Here is a 17,792-nt window from a genome sequence, read left to right as displayed (position 1 = left end):
GAACCCCACAGCAGCCCTCACAGTGCTGTGCTTTGTGTTGGTAGCTAGGAAGGTGATGATAACACACCAGTGTTTCTTTTAGCTACTGCTGAGCAGCACTCACATAGCATCAAGTCTGTCCCTCTGACCTTCCCCACCCCTCACCAGTAAGCTGGGGGTGAGCAAGGTCTTGGGCGGGACAGCTGACCCAAACTGACATCCAAACAGGATATTCCATACCGTATGGTGTCTGCTCAAATATAAAAGCTAAGAGAAAGTAGGAGGAAGGAGGGGCATTTGTTATTTGCAACATTTGTCTTCCAGAGCAACTGCTATTCTTCCCTGGAAGTGGCTGAATATCGCCTGCTCATGAGAAGTAGAGAATAACATCTTTTGTTTTCCTTTGCTTCCTGCTTCCACACATGTGATCTTTTCCACTGCTTTGTTAAACTGCCTTTTTCTTGACCCACAAGTTTTTTCCATCCTATTTTCCCCGCAGCCCACCGCCCCACCCTGGTTCTGCTGAGGAGGGGAGTGACAGAGAGGCTTGGTAGGCACCTGGTCCCCAGCCAAGGTCAACCCACCATGGCTTAGGCCATATCCTTAATGGATGCCAGTTTAATCAGGTCAGATATGTTGTGCGCTTCTAGAAGTTTTAGTAAGTATTTCTATAGCTGCTGGTTTATTTGAAATGATACACCATGACCTCCTGTTGTATCTGTACCTATCTGAAACTGTATGTGCTTCATAAATGGATCAGACAACTTTTTATAATAGTTTAACTTCTATTAATTCCTTCCAAATACACCAGATTTTCCTAATGTGCCATATTTTACAAGTGTATCCTTCTGGATCTGGATTCTGCATAGAAAGAATGCAATTAGAAAAATAAAACAAAATAATCGATGCAGAAGTGGGTCAGTTTCTGGAGTACCTGTTCTCTTCCTAACAACTTAAAGTTCTGTTCTATGAATTTATACAGGCTACTACTCTGAGAAGTGGTGGCCTAATGATTTATTATTTTTTTAAAAATGTTTGATATATAAGGGTTTGAAGTGCTGACAGTGAAGGATTTAACATCTTCTTTTACAAACTTCAGTGATTCAAACTTTTATTAAATAATTGACTTCCTTGTAGCACTGGGTCATGCTATAATGCAATAATTGTTGGACATAGATCTGGTAAGCTTCTTTCAGTTAGACCATAAACAATACCCACTGTCTGAATATCATAAAGGTGTCCTTCAGCGTCTTTTAAAAAGCACAGGTTTTACTTTTTTATTTTATAGAATCCTGTTACAGATTTTATATATGTAATGTATTTTTAATTTATTCTACAGTTGCTTTTAAATCAATTACCAATATGCAACCAAAACTGTCAAAGTACTAGTAATATTTTGTGTGTAGTCTCAGACTGTAAAATATCTTTGATATTTACTTTTTCCCTTAGAGCTTCTTCCTTTTTAGTATGAGGTTTATATAAGAATCAGACAACCCCCATTATCAACCCTTTGCTCTGCCAAAAATAAATGAGATATTAGTTCTTGTGGTCAGGAAAAAAAAAATTCAAAGGCTCAATAGAATAAATAAGATTGTTAGATCCAAGATTTCCAAACCTTCTAACTATAATGAACTTACACCAATTTTGGCAATGTTTAATTACTGTCAGTACATTACTGAAGAGAGCTTATTTAGAGCCAGTTAGTACTTGGCTGGTAAGCAAACACATTGTGCAAGGAGTCCTTCCCTACCTACTACATCATTACTGCAGCCTCCTCTTCTTCGCCTCATGCTACCTTTTCAGTAGTGCTCCCATTGGATTTGTACCTTCCTATCCCAAAATGCTGGCTTCATTGGTTGATGTGAGCAGCAAGTCGGCAGTCATGAAGGTATGCAGTTCCTCCAAGTCCTGTGAAAACTGACAGCTCGGTGGAAGAAACCCAATGCCTTGACTGAAGGAGTGTCTTTAATATACACTTGCACTCTGTTGTGCATCAGCTAAACAACATGAGAGAGAGAATTATGAAAACTTGTAGTATGAAGCCAACCTGCTAGGCAAAACTAGAGAAAACCAAGCGTGGTTTAGTCCCTGTGCATCTGCGGATGGTTTTTTCTGTATGTGGCACTGTACTGCCACTACTCTGTGCAGGAGCAGGGCTTAGGGGTATGTCTGAATTGTGCTAACAGAGCTGTGTGATTCTTCATGATGTTTTTTCCTAATGGAGTAGAACCAGTTGTTTGCCCTTTTCTAATCAGGAAAGGTCAAAAGTGAGTGACATTATAATGTACTCATGGTTTTGCCCCCAGGCTTGTGTTGCCCTGACAAATTATGATGGATTCCATTTATAAGCATGTATGAATTTGTATGAGCATGCATATATGAGTTTTGCAGAACTCAAGAAGAGCCCTGCTGTTGTAATGGTCTTTTCTGGAGCCCTTTTGCTGCCTTTGTGTCTCTCTGAAGGTTATTCTGTGGGTTTGAAAAATGTAGTAAGAAAACATTTTTGCAGACATGGATGCTCTAAATATTTGCTCATTGAAGGGTTTGGGAATCGCTGGTCTGCAGAACACTTGTTGGTGGCCGTAAGACATCTGGCTGATCATGCTGAGCAGGCACTACTCCAGACACTAAATGCTTACAGGATGGTATCTCATGTGGTTCTGCAGGGTAGATATGGATCTTTGTGTGACTGTAGAGGACAGTAGTGAGTTCTGTATATCTGTTGAGACAAAGCCCAATGATAAAAGCACTTGAGTACTTGCATTCGACTACTAAATAAGGGTAATGTTACAATAAATTTACAGCCACCCAAGGCTTCCTTCTCAATAAAAAAAACAACTAAACAAACTTGGAAAAACCATTAATTTTACATGACTTGCACTCTACTCTCAGAATATTTTTTTTTATTTGTTAGGCTTCATCTTCTTGAGAAGTATGGCATGGCATCATGGGGGTCTAATACATGAGATATATTTTGAATAGATTTTTTTCCCCAGCCTAATTAGTGAGGATTATGTTATATGAGTAAAACTCTAATGTGCGGAGTCTTTGCCTCTGTTGTCATCATTTTGGGTATAGGCATGTCTGAAGGAAGCAGGGTTTTTCAACAACTTTTCAGGCTTGAAAACAGTGACAATATAAACCCAGAGTTTCTAGCTTTTGGTTTTTTTACAGGCTAGCCCTGTATTTCTGAACCCATCCCTGGAGAAAGAAGGGAGAAGGAAGAACAGCAAAATTACTCCAGGGGACTTTCTGCTGAGAGGTCAGACACTGCTGTTAGAAGCAACTAGAAGAAGTATCGTCACCCTGTTCTAGTTCTGTGTATTGCACCAGCTTTGCAAAACCGGGTTCCGGGTAGGGATGCTTGGACTGGGGCAGGGTGGGTCTTTACTCTTCTGACCCTGAGCTCTAATGCTCCAAGTTCTTCTCAAACAGGAAAGGATTTCTCTGACAAGCTTCCGTTAAATAAAGGATTAAAAATTAGAGAATTGCATTGAGAAGAAAGAAGCATAAACAAAGATGGATTTCAGTACTTCAGTGCAACCTCATGTAGCAAAGTTGTTTATAGATTTTAGCTTATTAAGCAAAAACCAAAAGCAGATTCTTTCAATCTTGGCTGTACCACAAGGCCAGCATCTCTCAGTATGAATTACCGGGAGGAAGAAGACAAGTCATCTCTGGGTAAAAATTATGTTCTTGTTCTGAAGACATACAAGTGAAGGGTGTGACACTGAGTAGCTAAGACTTCCATGGAAGAGACTGTCAAGAAATGAATCAGCAGACATGAAGAAAGAATATTTTACATGTCAAAGGCTAGATGTCTGTTATGAGATATGACTTCTTTCTTGGCTTTGATTTCAGCCAAGACTGTCCTTTCTCAGGCTACTCCATGGTCTACTTTTGCGAATGTAGTGGTGAGAAGTATCTGCCTATTCAAGTACTTTCATTCAGAAATGAGGAGAGAAAACAAAAATATGCCATGAAATAAATTATATAGTATCCGTGCCTTTTCCTATGACCTTCATTAGAGTAAACATAATATTGTAATATATTAATCTTTTTCAATGTCTCTTCCCAGTGTCCATTTTTTTAAACTAGGGTAGCTGATACACCCTTACATAAAAGATAAACAGAATTTTTAGTGATTATTTTAAAATATTCCTGTGAACTTTTTACTGTATGTGAAGTGCAAACTTCTAGACTTTATACCAACAGTCTTAATTTTAACAGGGGGATGGGGTTTTGGCCTCTGATTCTCAGCTATTTGGTAATAATCTGCTATTTATACTATTAAGAGCTGTTTTCCTTCTCCACTAATAAAATTCACAGCAGCAATGAAGAGGCAGGATGTTGCATCAGTAAACATTTTAGGCATCTCCCCCCACTCCCTGCCAAGACATTAATAGAAACTCTTATCTGTTGCTTTCCTGGCAGGGTGCTGGGGCTCCTCACCTTTACCTTGTCACTTCCAGCACAACGTCTTCCACTGCCCCTGTGCCAAGGGGGTGCTGCCCTGGCACAAGGTGACACTGTCTGTTCCCCCACCTTCCTGAACAGCCTTGCTCTGCTGCACACCCAGCCTGCACAAATCACCCCATCCGTTCTCAGTCATGCTAATTGGCATACATAATCACTCTTAATATTTAACATGTTCAGGTCGTCTATTCAGTGTCCTACATGTCTTTCACTGGTACAGATATCTGAAGTGTTCTGTAGAAGGACTGTTTGATTTTGTTTCCTTGCCACCTTTTATGATTTATTTTAAGGAATAATCATGCCAGATCTCTTTCTCACTTCTAGGCAAATATAATTGACAGGTTATCAGGAAAGGCATTTTCTGTGAAGAGAGGAAATATTAGTGGCAAGGCACTGTTGAAATACAGATCTGGAGGGGACAGGAGTTTATTAAAGAAAAATAAAAGTTGACAAGAACTGATAAAGACACTTGATATCAAGGAAGCAGAGATCCTCTAATGCAAAAGGGAGCTAACAGGCTGATCTCTTTTACCCGCCAAAGACAGAGAAAGGGATCATGACTCATAGGTAAATCTAGAGACTGAGCACAAATGGGAAAGAGCTAGATAAAGGAATGGGTGATTGATACCAGAGAAAATGCATGTAAACAGGTTACAAATAACTTCAGGCTAGGCACTGGAAGATGGCTGGAAGATAACCATGGGAGAAAACACATTTCTGGAGCAGTTTCCACTGGAAGCAGCATTTAAGCTATGTTGTGGCAGAGATAAAAACAGATTAAAAAATAATAAATATGTGCAATAACAATATGATAATACTCTTGCTAGCAGGCTGTAGGAGACACAGTAAAATGGTCCAATAATACCTTTCAGTCTTGAGCTTTAGAAAGGATTTACAATACACTTTCATTTACTTTTCTTTGCTACAAACATTTCTATACCCCCTACATAAGGGATTTATTTAGCAAAACAGCACACATGTATCTGCTGTGATTCTTTGAAGTTGTGAGTTATAGAGTCGTTTTCTGGGGAGAGAAAAGAATGGTTCTTTGGTTTTAATGATAATTTAAAGGGCTAACTAGTTATGTTTAGCTTATTCTTTGTCCCCAAGAATTGATCACTCATCTTAAAATCAATGGTTGCCTGGTGACAAGCAATTAAAATATACTTTGATTACTTGTGTGCAAATAAAATCTTGTCTTGGCCTGTAATGATGGTAACAAACCTAAAGTTATGTTTTTATCAGAGTTTTGGAGGCTTAAACAAGACATGTACATTGTTTTTGGCATTCCTGTAAGCCTCTTGCAAATTTCAGTTGATGTATAGAACAGTCTGCATGATGAACTTTGTGTTTATGTTCAAAGGTAGAATAAGGAGGCACATTTGAGTTTTCGCTTTGTTTTGGTTTTGGGGTCCTTTTTGGTCCTGTAATATCATATTTTAAAAAATACTTTTGCCAGAAAAAAAATATTCTGCATAAGTCTTCTTTGCTGGGAGTTCTGGCTGGCTGAGCACCACCAGCACTGGCAGGACTAGTGTTTGCCACTAATTTCTTCCAGTTCATCTGAGTAGGAGGGTAAATTCCTGGTGGATGTGAATTAACTGATTGTGAGTTGCCTCAAAATACTGAAATAAGACATTGCAAAGACCAGTCACAAGAACTGTAATGAAAGTATGTTGTTATTTACTAAGCTTTATTTGTGCTTCCACAAATTCATGTTACTGCAAATTAGATTCTTTACAAGGGGTGATTGTTTTTATGAAAATTAAAGTGAAAACAAGACAAAACAAATGTGAGAGAAAACATATTACCACCATATCATCCTCAATTTATGAGGATATTCAAAAGATGTTTATTGTTTCTGACAGATTTCACTAGTACAGAAGTTTTAAAACAAGATTATTAAATTCTTTCGAGGGAGATTTACTCAACATTATTATTATTATTATTTACTTTATTGCTGTCATGAGTGTTCACACAGTAACAAAGATTAGGCTGTCCAAACAGCTGTACCTGTGATAATCAACTAGCCTGCTGTGGATTGGATTTGGACTACATAGACATTTTCAATTTTTGGACATTTCTGGACATTTTGGACATTTCTGGAGTACATGTGGGAGCATAGAAGGTGTCCACTGTTTCTCCAGGAGCCACCATATTGCTTATTTTGGCTGCACACTCCTAGGAAGCAGCTGTTGTATTTGTTCTCTTTGCAGCCATGGAGGTGAAATTCAACATTTTGCTGTGCTGGAACCATTTCTATACTTCAGTGGAGGCCAGTGGAGGCTGGAAAAAATGCAGGTATCCCTTTGATAAAGGATACTTTTCTGTAAGATCATCCACCTCTCTTATGAGAGGTTTTGGGTGTTGGGGTTTTTTTTCTTGTGTGATTGATGTGTTTTTTTTTTTTTAATCAATTGCAATATCTATAAACTATATAGGCAAAAATTAAGCACATCATATAAATATTATTTGTTTTAGTTTATTAATGAACAGCAGAAATAGTGAATGTCATTTTAAGTACTACAGAACACTACTGTTATACAATCACTTTTTTGTATCTATAAGGCTGTACAACTTCCTTTTTAAAAAATAGTTTTCATACAAAGAATTGACTTCTTGCATGTGGTCTGTACTTTTAAGTGTAGTGATGAACATGATGTGTGGTGGAATTATACTGCTTATTTTGATATGCCATATCAAATAATACCTCATATAAATAGCACATAGAAAGCGTCATGTAAACATGAAACAGCAAGGTACTTTCTCACCAGTCAGACACAATGTGAGAACATCTTGTAAGGATTTAAACCCAGGTGATGCTTTTTTCCCCCGGTTCTTGTTTCACTTTGCTTTTTCTTCTGTTTAATGAAGGAAAGAAAGGACTTCAGATCATGAAGGACTATCAAATAAACATGAGCACTTAGTGAGATGATGTCATCTTCATATTTTATGCATCCATTGAGAGCTGGATGGAAATATGAAGGAAGAACAGCGAAACGGCTATTACTTCTATGTGTGGCATCAGCTATTCTCTTACCAGATTGCAGTGTTACTTCTTATTGTCACTGGTATGGAAGAGAAGTCTAAAAAAAACCCGAAACAGCTCAGAAAGCAACCACGAGAACAAAGTATAAATATTGTCTTCAAAAAGAGCCCAGCTGGTTCAGCTTATCCTAGAGGCAGTCATCATTTGTGTGATGCTGAGTGCAGAGGCAGAGCTCTGGTGAAAAGAGCATCTTCCATCCTCAAGATACAGTGCAGGCAGGAGCTAGGGGCTGGCCGGCAAGGTGGGTGTCACACGGTCAGCGCAGGGAGATGCCGAAGAGCCAGGAGCCTTGTGATCTTCGCTGAAGTCCGATGAAGAAATGGGGGTACTGCGCTGATGAAGGGGATGATTTAGTGTAGGAGGGTAGTGCAGACAAAGGAACTGTGTTTTAGACTTTAGAGTGTGAGTTTCTTTAATCTGTTTCATAAAAGAGTTTATCTTACTATCAACTTTAGGACCGGCAACGTATGTGTGACCGCGATGCCCTCTTCATAGGGAAAACGGTGCTTGCGGCTAATCCTCCACGAGAGGGGGCTAGAACTGTCTCTAAAATGTTCGCAATTCGGCCTGCGGAACCGCCCAGCCTCAGCTCGACCCGCAGCGCTTGGTGACCTCCTGCCGCAGCCAGTGCCTCAGCGCACCCGGCACACCGCCGCCAGCTGCTCCGGCACGGGCTCGGCCCCCCGCGCGTCCCACCCTGGGGCGCCCCCGGGCTGGGTACCGCGACAGCGAGGGGGATGCTCTGGCCCCTCAAACTGCCAGCGCCACTGCCGCCTTCTTTCATTTGCTGTATACCTGATGTGCACTCTGCCAAGGAATTGTTAGTGGCACAAAGAAAGTCTGCTGTGGCAGTTCGAAGACACAAGTGTCTTGCTGCTGTTAGCCCTGTTTGGATAATTATCAAAAAATGCAGCCCCTCACCTGCCAGTGTACTTTACTGTGCTGTGGCTCTGAGGCAACAAATGCGGAGGCAAACTGGTGTGTGTGTGTGTGTGTGTGTGTGAAACTGGAAATAAAATCTGTGGTGCCTCACTGTGCAATAAAAAGTAAGAACAGTTTTTGGATCATCGAGCTGGATGTGTAAAGCTGTATTTCCTACTGCCTTAAACCCCAGAAAAACAACAAAGCCACAAATTGGAACCTTCCTCTAGGAATATGTGTGCTACATGGAAAAACCCCAGACTTACTCATAAAATCAGTTAGTGGATAATAATGGATTTCAGAATGACTCGGAGTTTTGAAATCAACTGCAATAAAGAAAAACCTGGTCTGAAGGAAGAGTCAGAGATACTAAAAAATACTACCACTAAAAAAACCCTCTTCTGGCAAGTAAGCATCCTTTATGAAGGTCAGCTGGAACTGCTGGTTGAACACATGGAAACATGGAGCTAAATGAGCAAGGGCATATGCTGAGGGAGGCCTGTGAAAAAACTTTTCCAGGAAGATTCCTGGGGCAGAGAAGTGTCCAGCATCCAAGGCAGAGAGGTCTGTGAGTCTGAAAACCTGTAGGTACATAAAGAAAATGAGAAATTATAGAAAAGTTCTAAATGGGAAGGTATAGAAATACTTTTGTTTTCAAGTCAACAATATTAAGCAACTACAACCTTTTTTTTTGCAGTGAAAGCTATTGTTTATTGTATCATTGGATGTTACAGGCCAAAACCCACTCTTCTTCAAGCAAGAAGTGGAAGGATTTCAGGATGTGGCATGTGTGCATGTGTGAAAGAGAGAGAAAGCACAACACTTATAGTCACAACACTCAAGAGGCAAAATGCCTCGATTACTGTGCACAAGAGCTGGTCAGTGGCTACTTAAACTAGTGTGCAAGGAAAGCAGCTTCGCCACTAGGATCCGTGATGGATCTGCCTGTGTGTGCAGTCAGTCTGGCTGGCCTGAGCCTCATGTCTGATGGGCCTGATGGTCAGCACTGAGGGGCGGTAAAGGCTGGTTAAAAAAATGAATGAAAAAAAGTGAATTAAGGTAGGGAATATGTTCTGGATTGTAAAGTATTATTTCTGTTTATTGGGGGGGGGGGGGGGTGTGCGGGCAAAGAGGTATATATGTGTGGGTGTACAGAGACTTGGTGCGTCACACCCTAGGGTGGAATTGTTAGTGTGTCTTCCTCTTACTTGTACCAAGAGTAATGGGGGCTGTGGGAAGAGGATGAAACACTAGGCAACATCTCATTTGTTTGACTCCTGACAACTTCTCTTGACATATGTTAAACAGACCTACTCATGACGAGAGACTAACTTTGGTTTTGTCAAGGCCAAAAAGCTTTTTTTTTTGTTCAAAGGCTTCTCATAGTATACATTACTGATGATCTGTCTGCCAGTTTGCCCTTTGGTCTGCTAGAAGCAGCCAAACACTGAAACGATTCTGGAGGATTATGCAAACAAAATATTTGTTTATATTTGTGTACAGGGAATAATACTGATATTTCAATGTGGCTCACAGTGTCCCTTCAAATTACACTGAGCAAGGTTATAATTCAGGCAACTTTGTTAGCTTTGCACACTGTAAAAATTATGATGTTTCTTAAACATACACAGTGCATCACTAGCAAGCTCAAATACAAAGTAATGTGGGTCTTAAAACTTATAATCAAGGCTAATATTAGCAGATAATGCAAACAACTGCAACATTGCATAGCACCAAAATGCATTTAAAATATCTAGTGTCCAACAATTAAAACTGCTCTCAGATTTTTCTTCTAGCCAGCTTGTTTTATTGAAGACATCCCTTAAGAGTCAGTGCAGTACAATTATCTTCTTTTTGATGTTAGCAGTCATATAAAAAAATAATTGTGTGAGAAAAAGTATCTTTTAGGAAGCATCTCGGCAAGTGTCTTAATTGTTAAGTAAAAATAACTTTCTGTCTGGCAAAGGAAGAAATACTCACAAAATACCAATATGGGGCTTCTTTGAAGATTGCTTTTATATACACATTACAAAATCATAAAGCAAACATTTTCAATGAGAAGTATTTTTCTCTCATTTTTTTCTTAAAAAAAAAAAAAGAAAAAGGGCAATATATTCAGCATATGTCTTTAAAAAAGAAGGGCAAAAAGTCCCGTAGGAACTCAAGGGTTAGAGAATATGCTGGTATACTTACTGACATCTTTTTGTTTTAAGTGACAAAGGCAAAGCAAAGGCTGTACTGACCTTTCTGAAAGAACAGATCCATGGGGAAAGATTTTTGTATGCCAGACAGGAAGCTATCCTACTCGGTTATCCCAGTGAGTGAAATGCAGCCTGAGGGCTGTTGTTTGTCTAAAGCTAAAGGCGTAGTTACACAGAACATCTCATCTACAGAAACTATAAAATACTTTACTGCAATTAGTTTAATCCAATAATTTAGCTATCTGTTAGTGTTTCAAAGTAATCTTTTAGTTTTAAATATTTATTGTTATCCTTTCAATATTTATTTTTTTCACTGTGCATATAATCCCCAATTTTATAGTCTCATTATTACACTACATAAATCTCCATGTCTGCTTTATATTGCAAGGTTTTCTTAATCATTGTATTACATTTCAAAAATCTAAAGTAAGCTTTTTGTCTGCTTATGCAAAAAGGTTTTCTGGCTCCCAACATATATCTGGATACCAAAAATGGATATAGATAATCAATATTTGCTAAACCAAAGAGTGAAAACTAAGAAAATCTGATGGATATAGGTGTAATCACAGTACAGACAATAGTACTACAGCAATTCACTATGTATTTTATGATAGGTCATTAACCTATGAAATTCAGGAAGCCCAAACTCAGCATGGTACCTATTTATGTAAAGAAAAAGAAAATTATGTATCATATAAAAAAAGGCATCCTGACTTTATAGGATGAGAGAGAAAACTTCCGGAGTAGTAGGTAGTAGTTAGCAGCTTGTCTCTCTTCCTTGTTTTTCATTACAATAGATTGCATGATTACAGATTTTCTCTTTTGTTTGTTAAAACTTCTCTTATAAAGCCAACCAAAACACCATAGTTGCAAAAAGTTATTATTTAAAAAAAGTGTTCATGAGACTGTGGCTTCCTTTATGTTATGCAGTGCTGTCATTCAAAGGAGTTCAAATGAAACTCAATTTGAAATGGGGAAGAAGAATGTTGCTACATAAGAAGATGCAAACTCCCAGTAAAACAGCTGGGAATCAATATAAAAATGAAATTACAATGCTTAAATACCCAGCATGGTGGGTAGTGAACAGAATACAAAGAGGTAAGGTAGCCTTAGCTCTCCCATGCCAACTTTGAAATGTAACTAAACAGTGGATTCTTCTGTGAAACTGAAGTGTAGAGTTAAAAATATCTTCATTTAAGGAATTTAAGTTAAAAGCATTTTGATACAGGTTATTCTGATGTCTGTAGAGCATCCGATGTGTCATACGTCCAGTAACTGGGAGCTCACTCAAGTTCCCATGGTGTGCAACATCTCCGTTGCTGTCAGGTTGGGGATGGGGTGGGTGGGACACACTGTCCCTTCCTCTGAAGCCAGGCCCCGCAGCGTACGGTGCTCCTTACTGACCCCACGCTGCTCCTGGGCACCAGCAACCGGGGAGCTGCTGCTGCATGAGCCTGGGCACCACCAGCCAGTGTCACAGCCAGAGGAAACAAATTAGGCAGAAATCAAAGAGGAGTCAGTGGCTGAGAGTGTAGCAGCTGAATATTGCAGAGTGCTGTGAAGTGCTAATGTCCTGGTGGTTAGACAGCATCAACATAACTTCCCTAAGCATGGCAATCAGCAAGCAAATCCTTTGGCGCCTTTGCCATGCAATATGCTCTTTAAAGTTTTCAGACATAACCAGTGTTAAGGCTGCATAACAGTTTTCAGAGCCTGGTCCTTAATGAAAGTATAGTTCCTATCCTGTTTATCACCAGTCATGTAACTGAACTAAAATCCAGTTTGTGGAACAGGGCAGCTCCTTGGTTTTGTAAGAAGGCAAACAGGCGGCTTCAGGTTGCTAAGGAGTATTGTCTTTCTTTCATGTGTGTAGGCTCCTTGGGATAGGTTATGAATTGTACTTAAATTAGGAGTTTCCAATACAATTAAATGTTGTGGAACTAAAGACTGTAATCACTGCCACAATATATTTCATGTGCATGTAATTGGTGTTGGCCAACACCAGTTTGCTGGTTATCTATCTGTATGATGGATACAGTTCGTCATGATTTGCACAGCTCACCGGTTATCACTTGGTACCTAAAGTTCAGGCTGAATGGAAACACGATTGGCTGTGCCAGTTGTGCCCAGGCTTGCTAAGCAGGTTGATGGTTCAGAAAACTCCAGAGCATCATCTGGTTAGGTGTTTGCTGAATGTACAGAACCAGACTTACTAAATTTTGAGAATCTTTACATTACAGTTGGTTATAATGGACTTCAGTTAAGACTGTGGCAAGGACTGGCAGCTAATACTAATCTGATGGAGTGTTAACTGTAGAAATTTTAATCCAGATCAGGCCAAGAGCATATATATATATATATATATAAATATATATATATTATTCTCTTCAGTTTTGAGTTAGTATGGTTTGACCTCCATTATATCTGCTGTAATTTATTGGCATCTAGTGAAAGGACAGCATACCTGCAATGTAAATTTTGAGCAAACTCCTCATGGTGTTATTGTAGGGAGGCTTACATCATAGCCACCACTGTATCCCATTGCTAGAATAAGATGTGTTTCTGTACATAATCCTGTGGCAATACGGATTTGCAAAGAGCATAGGTAGCTGAAGATCTGTATTTCCTAAAGACAATAAATCTATACTGTTACAAATAGATTTCATAGTGGTGCCTGGGGATGGTGTAAATTCAATGCCTTTTAGGAGTTAGAAGTTAGGAACTGACTGTTCAGAGCCTGTATGGTTAGCTTACCACAACTAAATTATTTGACAGGGAAAACATCATTACTGGGTAAAAACAGATAAACTATTACAAAATATTTATCTCAGTTTACCTCCCAGGGAAACAAAACCACTAACAATCAGTTGTGTTGCAGTACAGAGATATATCATTATGTCAAATATGAGAAATTCAGGCTTTGAAGTAAAATAACCTGTCTTCTTTATGTGACAGTAATAACCAAATACCAAGAAATGCCTGTATATATTATTTATGAACATGGATATACGTACCTACATAAAATCAGATGCTAACTCACAGAACCACAGAAAGTAAGGCTGAAAGGAAGTTGAAGAGAACATCTTGTCTGTACACTGAAACTGGTGAACTCTTCAAAAACTAACCTTGATCTACAGCACAACCCCCCCGCCCCCTCACTTTTCTGTGTGAATAGGAACAAAAGAATCTGGACTCCATCTGGAAATTTTCAGAGGAATAGTACAAACTGATAGTGATCATTCTGACAACAAACAGGATTTCAGCACCTGCCAGTGGCATTGACACACTCAGAAACTTTTCAGAATTATTGGGGTTTGACCGCATGACATAAAAGCATGAGAAAACTGAATGTAGGTAATAACACTGAATACAAGTAATTTGAAAATCTGAAATGAATAATTACAGTAAACAAAACTAAAAATAAATCTCCATTCAATATGAAAACAGCAAGGAAAACAAACTTTTATCCAAAAGGAGAGAAGGGAATACAAGCTGTTCTGGAATATATAAACAACGACTCAACGGATTGCTTTAATATGTTTGGGAATAAAAGAGGACTAAGTGGCAAAAGTTTAAAAAGGTAATGAAAACTAACGCTGAATATTTTTTTTTAGTATTGAATTAATTGATGCACATATTAATAAGTGTTATCAAAAAGCATAGTTTTGAATAAATTTCCCAATAAACGTTCTCTGGAAAACTCTGAAGTACATATTTAGTGAATAACATCTTAGGTAGGATGACAGTTGGTAATGATTAGTGAAAATAATCTTAAACTAGAAAGCCATCTTTACCAAGGCATATAACAAAGGGACATAGCTGGTAAAGATGTATAAAGTTACTTCATCTATTAGTTCAGAAATATATCTCTTTTTTTTGGATGCAAATTAAGAAAAATATTCTCATGAATTGAAGCTAAATGATAGGTCAACTGAATCTCTGATATGAAGTTCTACTGTGAGTTCTTAATTGTGGGACTGATGCAGGCTAAAATTACTTTTTTGGGCTATCAAAGATTAGGTGAATTCCTGCTTTTCATACAAAATTCAGCTCTTTGTAGAGCTGATTGTAGAGCTATGACTAATGCCACCATAATGTGTATACATGCCTTTTATACATACTTCAAAAAAAAGTATATATATATAATATATATATATAATGTAGCATATACTGAGTTTTAAGAAAACATTTGCTTAACTGTATTATCAGAATATGTAGTAACATGTATGACATGCTGATTTCTCTGGCAGCATGAAATTAATTTTGTACTTAAGTATCTTATATCTGTTGAATCAGAGAAAGTTATAATACCCCATGGGATTTTAATCTCATATGGGTATTTTCCTGTTTGTATTTTTTAATACTAATGTCGCATTTTAATTAAATGTTGTACAAGAGACTTTTTCTACCTTTTAAGAGTAGTTGAAAGATGAAAATTGAAACATGAAAGGTAGTTTCATGTTATTTCAGAGTATTCATGACTCCTGATGTACTTTTTTGTATACTAAAAAGATTGAAATAGAAAAGCAGAATAGTATACACACAGCATTTGCAGCAATAATTTCTTCAAAACCTTCTGTGATTGCCTGAGAAAGGATTTGCCTATGTAATGAAAAATAACCTATTAAATCTGTGATTTTAACCTTACAGTTTTGGGTAATGGAAAGTAATGGACCATTTAAATGTTCTTTATAGCAACAGTCTGGTTTGGCAGAGTTTGCACAATTCCTTTTTCACGATCACTTTTTGCATTTCAGTCACACCAAACAGACCAGGAATAAGGGCTTCTTTCACTTTTCAGAGGAGCAGGTCCACAACTGTAGGCTGTTGATTTGGCATAACTTGCAGCACTTCTAAAACTTGCTAGAAAGCTGCTGACTTGAAAAAAAAAAGCATGGACATATGTAATTACATCCTTCAGACCAAAACTATTCTCCAGTGGCTTCCCGTTTCTGGTGCTTTTGTCCTGAAAGGCAACAGAAATGGCAATTACCGGCAACACTAGACACTGCCTGCTCCCTACAGCTTTGGGGATATGTATGTGTGTGTCTATGCACACACAGAGTCTTTTACCTTGCATCACAATTTCTGGCAGCAGCTAGGAAATGAAATGTAATCTCTTTCAGTTTCTTGTTTGTCTTACCCATCACATATTGGAAAAGACCTTGGGTCACTGTCCCAATGGACTGTCACAGTCTTTATCACACAGGGAGACAGGAAGCAATTGCAAAGCATAAGCCAGGCTGTTTACACAGCAGCATAGAGAGCTTTACCCTAAATTACACCTCATTCACGTGGAATAGCTTTTGCCCCTTGCTCACCTCTGGGAGGTGATACCCTGCTAGCTGCCCCCAGCGAAGCATTTGAGAGTCTTCCAGCAGCAGTGGGAACCGATGTGGAGGCACAGTGGGACCCTTCAGAGGGGTGCCAGCTGGGAGAGGCACCCCTGGGGAGGAGATGAGGGCTTTCCCATGCTAAGTCAGCCCTGCTGCCTTCTGAGCTGTGTTACATCTCCCCTGCCATGACTCTCACCCCTGCTGTGGAGTGGAGAGGAAGACAAGAGCTCGCTGCATTAGCATCCCTTACAAAGCTGGAAAGGTCACCATCGGTACAGAAACCCAGGCACCAGGAATCAGTCCTTTGGAGTAGAGAAGAGTTTCCACTTTTCTCCAGATTTTTGTGCAACTGAACATTCAATCACCTTTGTTTTCTGTGGTTTTTTTCTTTTTCTTTCTTATTTTTTTCATTTTCCTGGCTGCTCCACTTTTTGAACCAATGATGTTTGTGAAATCAAAATAACAAGTGTGAAATGAAATAGGTTTGTTTATTCTAGAATATATTTAAAGTGATGAAAGATTCATTTTTTTCCCTCCAGATGTTCATTATAGAAATTGGCTCTTGCATTAGAGAACCACATATTTTCAGTGGTTTCAGTCTCCAGAGCTAGAGAAAACCAGCTTTTTTTCTTCTCTTCAAGGGCACTGAACTCAATCATATCCTCCAAAATTGCAGAAGGCAGAAGATGATAATTGGCAATGGAGTACTCATTTGAAAGCCATGTCCTAAAAATCTTTCAGCCCACAAGAAAATTCATGTGTCATACAAGGACAACTTTTCAAATTTTAGGATACTGTTCTCAAGTATTCGACAAAGATGACCAGAACAGAGTGTCTTATTTTATCAAAGCATCACAAAATGAAAATATGAATTGTTTAAAAAGTGGACTATTTGTACTCCAAAAAGCTAGAAGGTGAAAAAATAAGGCCTTTTACTGTCACTATGGGAGATGCCTTTAGGTCCCAAATGGGGGAGAAAGCATATATATGTCCTCTCTGAAACTTTCAAACCATATTCACATTCCCAGCTTTGTCCAGACTTTTGCTTTGTAAATCCTGAAATTCCTAGGTTAGGGTAGGTCTGCTTGCCGGGAGCACGCCTCGTTTAGCACACAGTTAAAACCGAGACTCTGATCAGAAGAGTGTTGGCAGCAGAGGTCAGGCAAAACCCAGGGTGTCTCGTCCACACTTTGCTCCCAGTCTTTTGTTTTAGTTCGATAAAACAGGTTCCCACCAGCAGCACTATTCAGCTACACAAGTACATTTTGAAGCAGTACAACATACCGTCCCATGCTCTGCAACAATTATTTTACTCAGCTGAGCTTCCAGTACATTTTCAGGCTTACAAGGTCAGAGATGCGCACTTACACTGCTGCACGCTGCAGAAGAAGACAAGAACATGACTTTTTGCATATTTGTTTCTACGATGTTGTTTGCATATGGCTTTAATTCATACTAGACAGCCTTTGCCTTAACATTTTCACACTAATTCTACCTCTCATGAAAGAAAGTGCACTTTAAACTCCAAATATACAGAAGTTATAGACCAGTTGGAAGCCCAGCCATTTCAGGAATTGTATCCATAGCTGGAAATAGGTTGCCTTTTCTACTTCCCAGCAGCAAATATGCTGATTGTTCCCAGAGCCCTCCTGGGAAACAAAATGCAGAGTGACTTGTCCTTTAGCTCAAGTCTGCAGAATTCTTTTGTGCCATAAAAGTAAACTTTAACTGGAGGCATTTCAGAAGCACTGTCCTATCCGGCATTCCCCTGACCTTGCCGCAGGTGCCGTTCTTCCTTGCATGCCTGTTAGAAACAAGGAGTGAGGATTT

The sequence above is a fragment of the Falco peregrinus genome, chromosome 3 (genome assembly GCF_023634155.1).
Source record: "Falco peregrinus isolate bFalPer1 chromosome 3, bFalPer1.pri, whole genome shotgun sequence".
Classification (NCBI taxonomy): domain Eukaryota; kingdom Metazoa; phylum Chordata; class Aves; order Falconiformes; family Falconidae; genus Falco; species Falco peregrinus.
This window is presented reverse-complemented; position numbering follows the sequence as displayed.